Raw genomic sequence first — 14426 nt, forward strand, 5'->3', positions numbered from 1 at the left:
AGGAGTAAGGATTTATTCCTCTATGATTATCTTCCATCTTGAAAAGAGCTGTCTGTCAAGCTAATGACATTTTAAAGAAGCGCTTGTTGGGAGGCAACCCAACCGTGAGTAGAGTATTTTTGTTCTTATTGCTTGAGTTTATTTTTATTTGAGTTTATTTTAGTTTATTTTTAGAGTTTTCCCTTGGTTTTTAATGTTTGTGATCATGTGCAGTAGTTAGAATAGAAACAGAAACAGTCAGAGCTAGAAATAGAACACCCTGGAGCAGAAACCTTGCTGGCGTTGAACGCCAGAGAAGGAGCCATAGTGGCATTCAATGCCCTCTGGGTAGCAACAAGCTGGCGTTAAACGTGATGCCAGGGCATCTTAGGCTAGTTTCACTAGCCTTTTTCTTTGTTTTTAATAGGTTTTATACACTTTCTTTGGCAATAAGTAAGCAATTGGGGTAGAAATTCATGCATGCCTAAATTCATCTAACTATGGTTAATTTAATGTAATTTCATGAGAATTATACTATAATTACTTGTGTGCTAAGAACGATGAGAATTCTCATGACTTTAGCAAAGTTTGATGCATCTGTTGGTTGATGATAGGTGAAGGAGAGCATAGAAGGAAGTTGAAGAATGAACATGGAGAAGATGAAGGAGCAGCAACGTTGTTGGCCAAGTTGGACCACCAACATCGCCTCAAACGTTGAGAAGGAAGCAGAGTAAGGTTCTGCATAATCTGCTGGTGCCCACGTTGGACGGAACGTTGGCAATCCAATGTTACCCCCAACGTTGTGAATAAATGAGCTTTCTGGAAAATTTGAAAATCTATAGCGACGCACACGCGTGCTGTATGCGTACGCGTGGATTGGAAATTCTGGCAATCCACGTGCACGGGTAGTTGACACATACGTGTGGATGCATAACGTTGGACCCCAAATGCTACTTCCAATGTTGGTGGCCAACGTGCGTGATTGTAATCTCCAAAGTCTGAATTTGAAAACGTGCAATGATGCGTACGCGTCCATGGCGCGTACAGCAAACGCACGCGTACAGCAAACGCACGTGTGGATTGGCCAACATTGGAAGGAACGTTGCCAGTCCAACGTTGACGCCAACGCTCTTCTACATGTTTTGAAAACTGGAAATGGGATTTTTGCATCCACGCGCACGTGTGAAGCACGCGCACGCGTGGATACGCATTTTGATCCCAAGGGCGCAAACACGCAAGCCACGCGTACGCGCGGGTAGAAGAACGTTGGCCCTCCAACGTTGAGTCAAACGCCAATGACAGCAAGTTTATCTGGTTTTTAGGAAGGGCGTTTGAGTCAACATTGGCCATCAAACGTTGACTCCAACTTGAGCACCAGAAGTTTGCAATTCAAATAGAATTCTTCTCAACAGCAAGGGAAGCCAATTGGAGCAATTTCAACCTAATTCCATCAAGGTCAAAATCCCAATTCAGAGATTGAAGATCAATGGAAGAAAGTGTATAAATAGCTCAGAATTTAAGTTAGAAAAAACTTTTACTCCACTTTTTACTTTTCGGCTCATTTTTTAGTTTTTTGCAATTTCTTTCAATTCAGCAATGTATCTTTCAATTCCAATTTCTATTTTGGGAGCTATGAACAACTAAACCCCTTTCATTGGGTTAGGGAGCTCTATGGTAATTCAATGGATCAATAGTAGTTTTCATCTTCTTCTTCTTTCTTTTCTCTTGATTTTTGTTAGAAAGCTTTCGGTCTTAATTCAATTGGATAGTTGTCTTGAGAGAGAAGCTATCCATAATTGGAATTCTTCGGATCCTTGAGAGAGGGATAAAGAATTCATGCTAGAATTGCTTTCTCACATTGGATTAGATTTATGGATATAGTGACACAAATACTTTGATCTATGAATTTGTGTGGTATAGTCAGTGACCAAACTTCAACTCTTCCTATGAGCAATTAAATCAAGACATTGGGTAATTGTTCATGCTTAGAGAGATTGGTGAGCCAAGACATTGGGATCCAATCATCTAAGATTGCCAAGCAATGTCAATGAATGCATTGATTGAGGAAGAGATGAAAATGATTTGATCCGTACTGTTCAATATCTCCCAAAACCCAATGAATCCCCTATCTCTGATCTTACTCATTCTTTTACATTCTGTTCTTTAATTTCATGCTTAATTCCCCATTCCCATTTAATTTCTAGCAATTTAAGCTTCTATCATTTAATTTCCCACAATTTAATTTCTGTCATTTAATTTCTGTCATTTAATGTCCAAAGAATTGAATTGAGATTTTCAAAACTAACAAACAAACAACTTGCAAGAAGGTACAATATGAGGAACAAGAACATAGAATTGAGCGATCGAACCCCTCACCGGATGTGTTTACACTCTATTCGCTCAATGTTTAGGGTTTAATCACTCAATTCTCCTTTAATCATATTTTTCAAAGAATTGTAAGTCATCTAACAATCAACTAATATTTGATGCATGAAAAACAAATATCATAAGGTCTTTGGAGGGTTGTAATGGGGCTAAGGTTAAGGTAGGATTAATATGGTTAAGTAGACTTAGTGAATTATATCTTTGATTAGCTCAAGTGTCCACCTAATCCTATACCATCCTGTATACACATAACAAAACAACCTAACTACCCATTTATCTCCTTCTCACATTCACTCATGCATTTTCTTTCCAAAACATGAACATATGTATCCATTATTCATCTTTTTATTTCATATACTATTATACACAAAATTTGATTTGATTTTTTTTATTTTTTTATTTTTTATATTAACAATTCCTTGTTTTGTCAACAAGAGAAGATGCATATGTCTTGAACAATGAATGCATGAGTATTGACCATTTTCCAAATTTTCACAATGAATATCCCAAATAAGTTCATCACCAATGTTTTCCAACAATTTTCTCCACAGTTAGAGTACACACACTACTCCACCCAAGCTAATCAAAGAACAATTCAAGGACATCAATAGTTTTTTGCTTTAGGGAGAATAATGTGCTTAGAATTAGAACAAACGGGATTTAAAGGCTCAAAAGGGGTTACAAAGGTGAATGCAAGGGTTGGCCATATAGGTTGGTGAGTTCAATGTCAAAAACAGCCTCAATTATACTAAATGCAATCAAACACCAAAAATAGGACATATAGATTCATGCAAATTTAAGATCACATTAAAAAAGGAGTATAATCACACAAGAACAAACTTTATGGTTGAGAATGTACAACCATCCATTAGAGCTCAAAATCTGACAAGGTATGTTGTTCTAGCTCTTTTTCTATGTTCTATGAAAGGAATACTCCAAGCAAGTTGAAAAACAATTTTCAATTCAATCGATGGTATGCCCTAAGAAAGATTTCATGAAAATTTCTTGTTGTTTCACCAAACTTATTCATTCTAACATGCAACATACAAATATTTACTATCATGAAGCCATAAGCACTTAAAGAAATATATACAAACAACCTAAGCAAAGTTGCAAAAATTGAAGAAAAGGAAGCTAAAAAGGAAACTAAATAGTATTGCAAAGTGTCCAAGAAAAGAATTTTACCCCCCTCAAGATTGTCGAACTTCCCCCACACTTAGATAGTGCACGGTCCTTCGTGCATACTCCTAATCCGGGAGAACAATACTTTGGGGGCTCCACCTTCAGCTGGTGGTCACTGATGCATGGGTTGATCACTTTCATCATTCTCCTCCTCAACTAACTCTGATGAAGCTTTGGGAGTTGGGCCGGGGTCTCTTCCTTGTAGCTTTGCCGCTATCCACGTGAAACGCTCGTGCTCAAGTTGCTCCATATTGTGGATACTTTGCAAGATGTCTTGGAAAAGGTCCGGAGAAACGGTAGGGAAGTTGATGAAGTTGGTGAATTTAATCATGGTGCTGTAGGTGCCTTCTTCTTGGCGGGTGTCTCTTTTGTCGATCCATCTAAATCACGCCACGAAATGAAGTTGTTGCCTCTTGGTATCTTGAACATGACGTTCGTGGGTTGCCTCTCTACCCCCGTTGCCATAGCTAGTCGCATCACCATCAATGGAAAAGGGATGTTGATCTTTTTCTTTTCAATGAGTTTCCAAATAGATGTGTGCATCAAAGGTACAATGGTTATTGTCTTCCCTTCCAAAATAGCCCAAATTAGTAAAGCAGCTTTAAATCTAACATGGGTAGCATGGGTGCTAGGGACAATATAGTCGGCCACAATCTGATGCCAAATACGTGCCTCAGTATTCAAGTCGGAATAAGTAATACTCGCGGGAATAGATTTTCTCCCCTTGCTATATTCCCAACTTGCACCGGGACAGCCAATCTTCTTAAGAATGGGAGCTAAAGACATCCTCCCCTTGAACACATCCGCTTTTATCCTTGAATACTCATCCTTCACAGGCAGAATGTGGGGAATCTTCATAATAGCTTCTAGAGCCTTGTTGGAAGTGTCCAACATCTTCCCTTGGAGGAATACTGACTCCTCTTCCCAAGCTTGGTAGTTCACATAGAATTCCCGCACCATAGATTCATTATCTTCGATTGGGTTTTGCTCAAGAAATCCCTAATGTAGCGAGGCAATCCATTCATGGATAATCGCCTTGTACTGGCTTGGAACCTTCAGTGTCCTCTCCCAATAGATTGTTCTATTCTCAATTGCCTCATATTGGAGGTCGGCTCTTTGGTTAACCAAGGTACTTGGTGTCTCACTTTGGCAATCCATGAACCATGTATTAGGAGGGCAAGTTGATAGTTGCACAACCAGTGATGTGACCGGTGCTTTACCCTTCTTGCGCATCCTAAAAAGAAGAAAGAGAAATACAGGATTTTAAGATCATCCGGCAACAATAAAATAAAATCAATGAGGAAGCACAAATAAAGTGAAGAAAATTTAAATTCTTAATTGGAAGCTTTCAAAATAGTGCGATTTGAGATGAAACAATGTGTGTATTCCAAGAGTGTGCGTGGTTAGAACACACACACCAGCCGGTTAAAAATGACAATCGCACTATTAAAACAATCAAATCTCAATGCTTCTCACTCAAGTGTTTAAGTTGTAAATATAAAGAATTAAGATGCAAACAAACTTAAACAAGCACTAAATTACTTAGTTGAATTCTTGGAGGGAATGGTTATTAAGGTTGTGGGCATGAAAGCTCATTGATAAAAAATGGTGTACAACAACAACAACCATTCAAGCAAAGTAACTGTCATTGATTCATTTTGAAGGATTGAGAATCACATAAACAATATGCTTAAATTAGTGCAAAAGATGTTTGATCAAGACATCAAAGAGATGTGAACACTTGCAATGTGATTACTCAATTCAATTACTAAGATGAACAATGAGAAATGTGAATCCAACTAAGGACAATGCATTTACCAACAAGGGACCCATCAACAAAGGAATAGAAGTCATGTAAGACATGGGTGTTTAGAGCCTTAAGTTCAAGAAACAAGGGAATGCATTGGTAAATTCATCATTGACAATCATATTTGAAGTTGCACAAATCATAAGAATTGCCAAACAAGAGAGTGTTGAAAGCATATGATGGCCAATTCATATGTATCAAACAAAAGTTTCACATAGGCATTTCATCAAACAATTAATGTGCATTATGCAAACTCATGACATTTAAGCTCAAAATTCAATCAAAATCAACCCAATGATTTAAACATCAACACTTGCAATACAATGATAACGAAAGAAAGTAATAAATTCAATTTAAATAACATGAAAAGAAAGTAAAAACGACTTCAACATATTAACATAAAAAGGAAATAAAAACCTGAAAATCAAAGGGTGAAGAAAAAAAAGGAAAAAAGTAAACAATGGCACTCGTTATAGCCACTGTGAGCTCACAGCGGTTGGCTTTGCCGGAGATACACCAGAGTTCCACAAGGGTGAAGGAACTCTCCGGTGGAAGAGAAAGAAAAGAAAAAGAGATTAAAGAAAGGTAGAAGAAAGAGAGAGGAGAGAGAAAGAGGGGTGGCGGCGGCACGCCGGCGGCAGGGTCGCCGAAAAGAGGGCTAGGCAGAGATGGTGCAGCAGCAATGCGAAGAGAAGAAAGAAAGAGCTGTTGGAAAAACAGGGGAAGTGCCATGTTTGACGCCCAGTCGAGGCCTGTGCGTGTGCACATAGGTCCGTGTGCACGCACAGGAAGTGAAAAAGAGAATGATGGAAACGCACACAGCGTGCGAATGCTCCAAACAGAAGGGTAGCATCAAGCTATGCGGGCGCACAAGGCTGTGCGTTCTCACAAAAGACGAGTTTTTTTTTATTGCTTGGGGAATGGGTCATGTGTGCGTGCGCACAAGAAGTGAAAAGAGGTGGGGTTCATTCACACAAGCTGTGCCAACGCTCCCACCAGAGTGGGTTTAAGTTCGCGTGTGAACGCACAAACCTGTGCGATCGCATAGAGAGTGTCAAAAAGGGCATGTGTGCTTACACACAAGTGGGTGCGCACGCACAGGACGCTTAAAACAGGGGAGCGCCTATGCACAAGCTGTGCTGGCACTGCGAACAGAGGGCATGAATGAGAGTGTGCACGCGCACAAGCTTGTGCGCACGCACAGGACGTGATACACAAAGGATTTGTGCGCACGCACGGATGCCCTATTTCTCAAAAATTTTTCTACCATTTCTAAGGTACTAGGCCTTAGCTCAATCAACATTTCAACCCCAAAAATACAAATATGCAAACATTCATGATCCACAAGCAATTTAACCAATCTAACTCAAAAATCTAATCCAATCCTATATAAATCAATTCTATCAAAAAGCAATTAAGGTAAAGAACTATGAACAAAAAGAGAAGGGTTAGAATAATGTTACCATGCTGGGTTATCTCCCACCTAGCACTTTGGTTTAAAGTCCTAAGTTGGACTTGCATGAGTTCATTGATCATTTTGAGACCTCTCCAAGGAGAAAAATCTCCAACTCATTGGAATCACTTCCTTCTTCATGTTCCGTACTCGGCTCAATCACTTGATCTTCAATTAGGTCACAACCAAAGATAGAGTAAACTTCAAGAGTAGTCTTCTTACATCCATTCAAAGTGAACTTTACTATTTTCCCATCGGCTTCAAACGAGTAAGCTCCCGAAAACGCATCCAACTTGAATCGAGACGTCTTCAAAATGGTCTCCCTAGGAGAATAGAGGATGGCTTGTCCGAATTAATTGGAGGGGTCTCCAAGATATGAAAATCAACCAGGAAGAGTAACCCTTGGATATTCACCAAAACATTTTTCGCAATCCCTACAACCGACACAATGCTTTTGTATCTTGCTCCAGGCCTCTTCAATAGTGACAGACTCAATATCTCATAGATAGGAAGGGGGCATAATTCTTACACAAGTGCCCAAATCACACATGCAATCCATGAACTCCACACCGCCAATCACACAAGTCACCAAACATGGACCGGGATCATTACACTTTTCCGGAATGAGAGAAGAAATATAGTCATTCACCGGGCTTTTGTTTAGCTCACCAATCTTGTCCTTGTGGGTGCACACATCCTTGAGAAATTTGGCATATTTTGGCACTTGTTGAATTGCTTGAAAAAGAGGAATAGTAACTTCCATATTCTTAAAAATCTCCACTATGTTGGGGTCAAGGTCTTCATGCTTCTTTGCCTTTTTAGCCAATGTTGGGAATGGAATTGGTGTAGGCTCTTCAAGAGGGTTCTTCCTTTTGGGCTCCTTGACCTTCATTAGTTCATCCTCACCTCTTGCAACATTTTCTTCCTCATCTCTCACCACTTCCACTTCTTCTTCTATTTCTTCATTGTGGGTCTCCTTGCTCAAACTTGTAGGCTTAAGACCAACTTTATCTAACTTGGTACTACTCCTAAGGGTGATAGCATTAATGCTTCCCTTTGGGTTTGGTTGGGGTTGAGAAGGTAGGCCACTAGAAGTAGAAGCTTGATGGGCATTTTGGGTATTTGAAGGAGAAAGAGTCAAACAGGATAAAGCTTCGGCAATGGTTGCCATGTATGTTTCTTGCTTCTTATGAAACTCCCTTTGCTCTTGCATGAAACTTTGTAGTTCATTATTCATGTAAGGTTGGATTGGAGGGGGAAGTTGATTATTTTGGGTGAGGTTGGGCCAAGTGTGTGGTGGTTGGTATCTTCCTTGATGTTGAGAATGTGGTTGTTGATTGGGTTGGGTAGGATGTGGGCTTTGTGGTTGATATGGTGGGTAGTAATGTTGTGGTGGTTGGGGGTAAGATTGTTGGCCTTGAGGAGGTTGGTGATAGTAAACTTGTTGGTTGGAATAGGGTTGAGCTTGAGATAGTTGGTTCCACCTTTGATGGGAATTGTCTCTCCATCCTTGACTTTGGTTCCCTCCATAATGATTAGATCCTTGATTGTAGTTGGACCTTTATGGGTAAGAATTCGCTACTGCCAATGTGTTATCCTCTTGGATTTGAGGGCACTCATTGGTGTAGTGACCATTGCAAGCACAAATACCACATGATCTAGGAGGTCCTTCAATTCTAGGAGGTTGAGGTGGAGGAGATAGCAACATTTGTGGAATTTGTTGTCCTTGAGTGAGTTATCTTAACATGATTGTCATCTCTCCAAGTGTCTTAGTCAAGACGGCATCACTGAAAGGTGAGACTTCACTTATAGCTCTTGGTTAGGGATTCCTTGTCCTTAAATGTTGAGTTGAGTCTGCCAAATCTGCAATGACTTCCCAAGCTTCTTCAGTGGTCCTGTTCTTAATGAGAGATCCTCCACTTGCGATCAAGAAGTAGCTTGTCTTGAGGGATCATCCCTTGGCAAAAGTAACTTATGAGCACCAATTCATCAATGCAGTGGTGAGGACAAGCTTTCAACAACTTTTTAAATCTTTCCTAATATTCATAAAGAGTCTCTCCATCTCTTTGCATAATGGAAGAGATTTCCTTCCTTAGACAATCCGTCTTTTGAGGCGGAAAAAAACTTCTCAAGAAACTCCTTGTGCAACAAATCCCAATTAGAAATAACTCCCTCAGGTTGAGTGTAGAACCATTCTTTTGCCTTTCCCTCTAAGGAGAAAGGGAAAGCAAAAATCATAATCGGTATCTCATCTGAGCCATGTCTTCTTGCAGTAGAGCACACCACTTGGAAATCCTTCAAGTGCTTGAGAGGATCTTCTCCCGGTAACCCATTATACTTTGGAAGCAAGTTGATCATACCCGTCTTGAGTTCAAAGTTAGCATCTAGATCTGGGTACCGAACTTGTACCGGTTGCAAAGTGATATCCGGGGCTCCGGCCTCCTTTAAAGTAATTCTCCTCGGTGGCTCCGTGATAAACCACTATTTCATGGTTTATCTTGTGCTCAATTGAGTGGTTTTTATTAACTCTTTATCCACTTATTCATATTATTTGCATGGTTTTATATTTCCTTCCTAATTATGTGCTTTGATTGAAAATATGCTTCTTTGATCTTATATTTGCTTATTATTAATCCTCTCTTATTACCATTAGATGTCTTGATATGTGTGTTAAGTGTTTTCAGAGATTACAGGGCAGGAATGGCTCAGAGGATGGAAAAGAAGCATGCAAAAGTGGAAGGAATGCAAGAAGTTGGAGAAACTGCTAAGCTGTCCAGCCTAACCTCTCTACACTCAAACGACTATAACTTTTGCTACAGAGGTCCAAACGATGCGGTTTTAGTTGCGTTGGAAAGCTAACGTCCGGGGCTTCCATTTGATATATAATATGTTATAGTTTCCCTGACGCTAGGCGATGCAACCGCGTGATCCATGCGGCCGCGTCGCAATGACGAAAAACCAGAGTGGCAAAATTCGAAACCAGCGAATTCTGGACTGTTTCTGACCCAGTTTGCGGCCCAGAAAATACAGATTAGAGGCTATAAAGTGGGGGACTGCATCCATTCAAAGGAGGCTCTCATAATTCACAATTTTAGGAGTAGATGTAGTTTTAGAGAGAGAAGTTCTCTCTTCTCTCTTAGGATTAGGATTTAGGATTTCTCTTAGTTTTAGGAGTGCCTCTAAATCCCAGGTTCAACGTTCTTTTTACTTTATAATTCTCTTTCTACTTTCAGATACTCTAATGCTTTTATTTGTACTTGACTTATCTTGCCCAATTGGCTTATGAACTTTTACATGTTAGATTTTACTCCTTGGAATGTATTTTATCTGAGGTATTCCAGATATTTGTGATTTTAATTTAGCTTTCTACATTCTTGGCTTTGGTTAAGAAATTAATAACTCAGGAGTTATCCAACTCAACAGCATAATTGTTAATTGTTATCTTGCCAATTGAATTGATCTTCAAATCCTATTTATTTCCTAAGAAAAGATTGGGATTATTGAAGTTCAATTCAATTGGCAAGATAACAATTAACAATTATGTTGTTGAGTTGGATAACTCCTTAGTTATTAATTTCTTAACCAAAGCCAAGAATGTAAAAAGCTAAATTAAAATCACAAATATCTGGAATACCTCAGATAAAATACATTCCAAGTAGTAAAATCTAACATGTAAAAGTTCATAAGCCAATTGGGCAACATAAGTCAAGTACAAATAAAAGCATTAGAGTATCTGAAAGTAGAAAGAGAATTATAAAGTAAAAAGAATGTTGAACCTGGGATTTAGAGGCACTCCTAAAACTAAGAGAAATCCTAAATCCTAATCCTAAGAGAGAGGAGAGAACCTCTCTCTCTAAAACTACATCTACTCCTAAAATTGTGAATTATGAGAGCCTCCTTTGAATGGATGCAGTCCCCCACTTTATAGCCTCTAATCTATATTTTCTGGGCCGCAAACTGGGTCAGAAACAGTACAAAATTCGCTGGTTTCGAATTTTGCCACGCTGGTTTTTTGTCATTGCGACGCGGTCGCATGGATCACGCGGTCGGGTCGCCTAGCGTTGAGGAAACTATAATATATTATATATCAAATCGAAGCCCCGGACGTTAGCTTTCCAACGCAACTGGAACTGCATCGTTTGGACCTCTGTAGCTAAAGTTATAGCCGTTTGAGTGCAGAGAGGTCAGGTTGGACAGCTTAGCAATTTCTCCAACTTCTTGCATTTCTTCCACTTTTGCATGCTTCCTTTCCATCCTCTGAGCCATTCCTGCCCTGTAATCTCTAAAAACACTTAACACACATATCAAGGCATCTAATGGTAATAAGAGAGGATTAATAATAAGCAAATATAAGATCAAAGAAGCATGTTTTCAATCAAAGCACATAATTAGGAAGGAAATATAAAACCATGCAAATAATATGAATAAGTGGGTAAAGAGTTAATAAAAACCACTCAATTGAGCACAAGATAAACCATGAAATAGTGGTTTATCAACCTCCCCACACTTAAACACTAGCATGTCCTCATGCTAAGTTCAAGAGAAGCTATAAAGATGAAGAGGAATGGTAGGATGTATGAAATGCAACCTATAAATGCAACTACATGCTAAGATGTTTCTTCCTACTTGGTTAAAAATAAATAAGTTCTCCAAGACAAAAATAATTCAAATTCCACTAATTCAAAAAAAGACAAGTAAACTTGTAAGAAGATAGCTCATGAAAGCAGGGAACATAGAATTTAAGCGTTGAACCCTCACTGGTAGTATATATCACTCTAATCTCTCTAGTGTCTAGGGTCAATCACTCTACTCTTCTCTAATCATGCTTTCTAAACCTTGTTCTTCATCTAACCAATCAACAAATATTTAGCATACCAATGCAAACATCATGAGGTCTTTTCCAAGGTTGTAATGGGGCTAAGGTGAAAGTAAGGGTATAAGGCTAAGTGAGCTAGTAAAGTGAATCCTTGAGTAGTCTAAGATCTCACCTAACATGTACATAGTCTATAAAAATTTTAAAATCATACCTAGTTACCCATAATTCTCACTTTTGTATGATTCCCATACTCACGTACCAAATTTTTCTTTTTAATTTATTACATGTGCATTGATTTTTTTCATTAATTTAACATTGGGGTAATTTTGTCCCCTTATTTATTTTATATATATATTTTTTCTTTTTCTCTTTTTTTTTTTGAATCATAAAAGCAAACATAACTTATCAATGCACATGGATTCTTCTTTTTTTTTTCTATTTTGGTTTTTCATGAGTAGGTTCCCAAATTCCCAATATTCAAATAAATTAAATACATTCCCTTATTAACCAATGTTCCCACACTTAGTTGATGCACAATTTCTATCTTAAGCTAACCAAAGATTCACTTGGGATTTTTAATTTGTTTTTCTGCTTAAGGCTAGTAATGTGGTTATAGAACAAGAGGGGATTAAAAGCTCAAGGGGCTAACAAAGGTGATGTAAAAAGTAGGCTTATTCGGGATAAGTGAACTAATAACAAATAATGGCCTCAATCATATGCAAGCATGTAAATATACTAAATAATGGACATATAGAATGGAACAAAGCAAAGATTGCAATTATAGAGAAGAAAACACACAGGAATAAAAATTTATGGTTAAATAATGTAACCATATAAATAAGCTCAAAATCTCACAGGTTGTGTGTTCTTTAGCTCAAAAACCATGTTCCAAATACAACTTCAAACAAGTTTTAACATAAATTTTTTTTCAATTTAAATTAGTGAAATTTTTCAAAGATAGGGTCTTAAAAGAATTTTATTACTTTAACCAAGTAGTAACTAAATGCATAAAATCAAACAAATATGCAAATGCAACAATGAACTAACAAATAAAATAAAATATTGGTGTTGAAACAGAAAGGTACTAACCCATGGAGATCGGTATTGACCTCCCCACACTTAAAGATTGCACCGTCCTCGGTGCATGCGAAGATGTGCAAGTGGACGGGTTGCTTCAACTGATGCTCTTCTCATCAAGGAATGTGCGTAGGAACTTGTTTGTCTCTCCCATTAAGAAGCTTTTCCTCTCCCTTTGTGGTGGCCATCCTGAAAGAAGAGGGAAAAGAAAAAGTAACCCAAAAAAGATAGAAAATAAATAAATAAAATATGGGTGTTAATGCCAGATAATAAGGGTCTCAATTACATGGTAGCTACAACATGCAAGTGAGAAAACAATAGAAGTACATGGCAGATCAAGAGTGCAAAAATTTGCAACAATGGGAGGAGAGAATGGGTAATGAAAGACAATGTAAGTTCGTGGCAATGCAAATGTAGTGCAAGTATTATAAAAGATTGGCATTGGCAGATAATTAATATCATCCCACAGTGTAAAACAAGTTATTAAGCACCAAAGTAATTCAAGAAAAGATGTAACAGTTGAATAAGAACTTTTGAACACTAAAATTAATAAATTTAAGAAAAATAAAAATATGCAATGAATGAAAGTATGAAAATAAATTAAATAAAATAGAATGAGAGGGAAAAAGGATGAGAAGAAAAAAGAAAGTGAGAAAGGAGAGAGAAGGAAGAAATTAGGATTAGAAAAGAGAAGATAAGAAAATTGGCACTAAGCTGGATAGGTTGTGTGACGCTGGCGACGCGGTCGCGTGGGTGACGCGGTCGCGTGGTGTGCGATAAGGTTGGGTGACGCGGACGCTTGGGGCACGCGATCGCGTGACTTGATTTGTGCTAGTGGCGCGAGTGCAGCCTCGCGGTCGCACAACTTTCTGTTCAACTCTCAGTATTGCCAAAATCCAGGGTGACGCGATCGCGTGGGGCATGCGATCGCATGAGTGACCATCATGGGGATATGATGCGGACGCGTGGGGCACACGTTCACGTGGTGAGGCTTGGGCTACCAGCACAAGTCCAGCCCAACTCCAGCTCAACTTTCGGCCATACACCCTTTTTACGCCGATTTCAGGTCACGCGGCCGCGTGGGTCACGCGGTCGCGTGGGGCGATTTGTGTCATTGGCACGCCTCCAGCGCTGCTCCTGCATAACTCTCTGTTCATATTAATATTGTCTCCCATCTCCTTGCGATGCGGACGCGTCGCTGATGCGGTCGCGTCGCGTGCTTGCTTTTTTTTTTTTGTAATCTGAAAAATGCAGAATGCAGTGTTAATATGAATGTGATGCAAATCTCCAGGTTCAATATAACAAAATAAAATAAAATTCAAGAACAAATAAAACTAAATAAAAATGAAAAAGGATGATCATACCATGGTGGGTTGTCTCCCACCTAGCACTTTTAGTTAAAGTCCTTAAGTTGGACTTTTGATGAGCTTCCTGTTATGGTGGCTTATGCTTGAACTCATCCAGGAATCTCCACCAGTGTTTGTGATTCCAATAACTTCCGAGGTCCCAAACTAGGCATGTAAAACCCTTGAGCAGCTTCAAAAAGATTCTTAGGCTCCCGGGGTGCTGGATGTCAGAACAGATTCTAGGATCCCAAATCTTACTTTTACACCCATCTTTGTCGGGATTTGTATTTTTCCAGCCGGGTGATAAGTAATTGGAATTCTCACTGCAGCTACCAAACAGCTTCCTAGACCCATTCAATTGAGCTCTACACCAACCTTTGC

At 38.9% G+C, this 14426-nt stretch overlaps 1 non-coding gene across 1 annotated transcript; it reads left to right on the forward strand.

Annotated features, from left to right (window-relative positions):
- Positions 1-8798: 8798 nt before the first annotated feature.
- On the forward strand, positions 8799-8905 carry LOC148545729 (small nucleolar RNA R71). Its single transcript, XR_015901219.1, has one exon. It is a non-coding gene; the product is annotated as a small nucleolar RNA R71 (small nucleolar RNA).
- The last annotated feature ends 5521 nt before the right edge of the window (positions 8906-14426 follow it).

Source organism: Arachis ipaensis, chromosome B9, assembly GCF_059453495.1.
Source record: "Arachis ipaensis isolate K30076 ecotype BB chromosome B9, ASM5945349v1, whole genome shotgun sequence".
Taxonomy (NCBI): domain Eukaryota; kingdom Viridiplantae; phylum Streptophyta; class Magnoliopsida; order Fabales; family Fabaceae; genus Arachis; species Arachis ipaensis.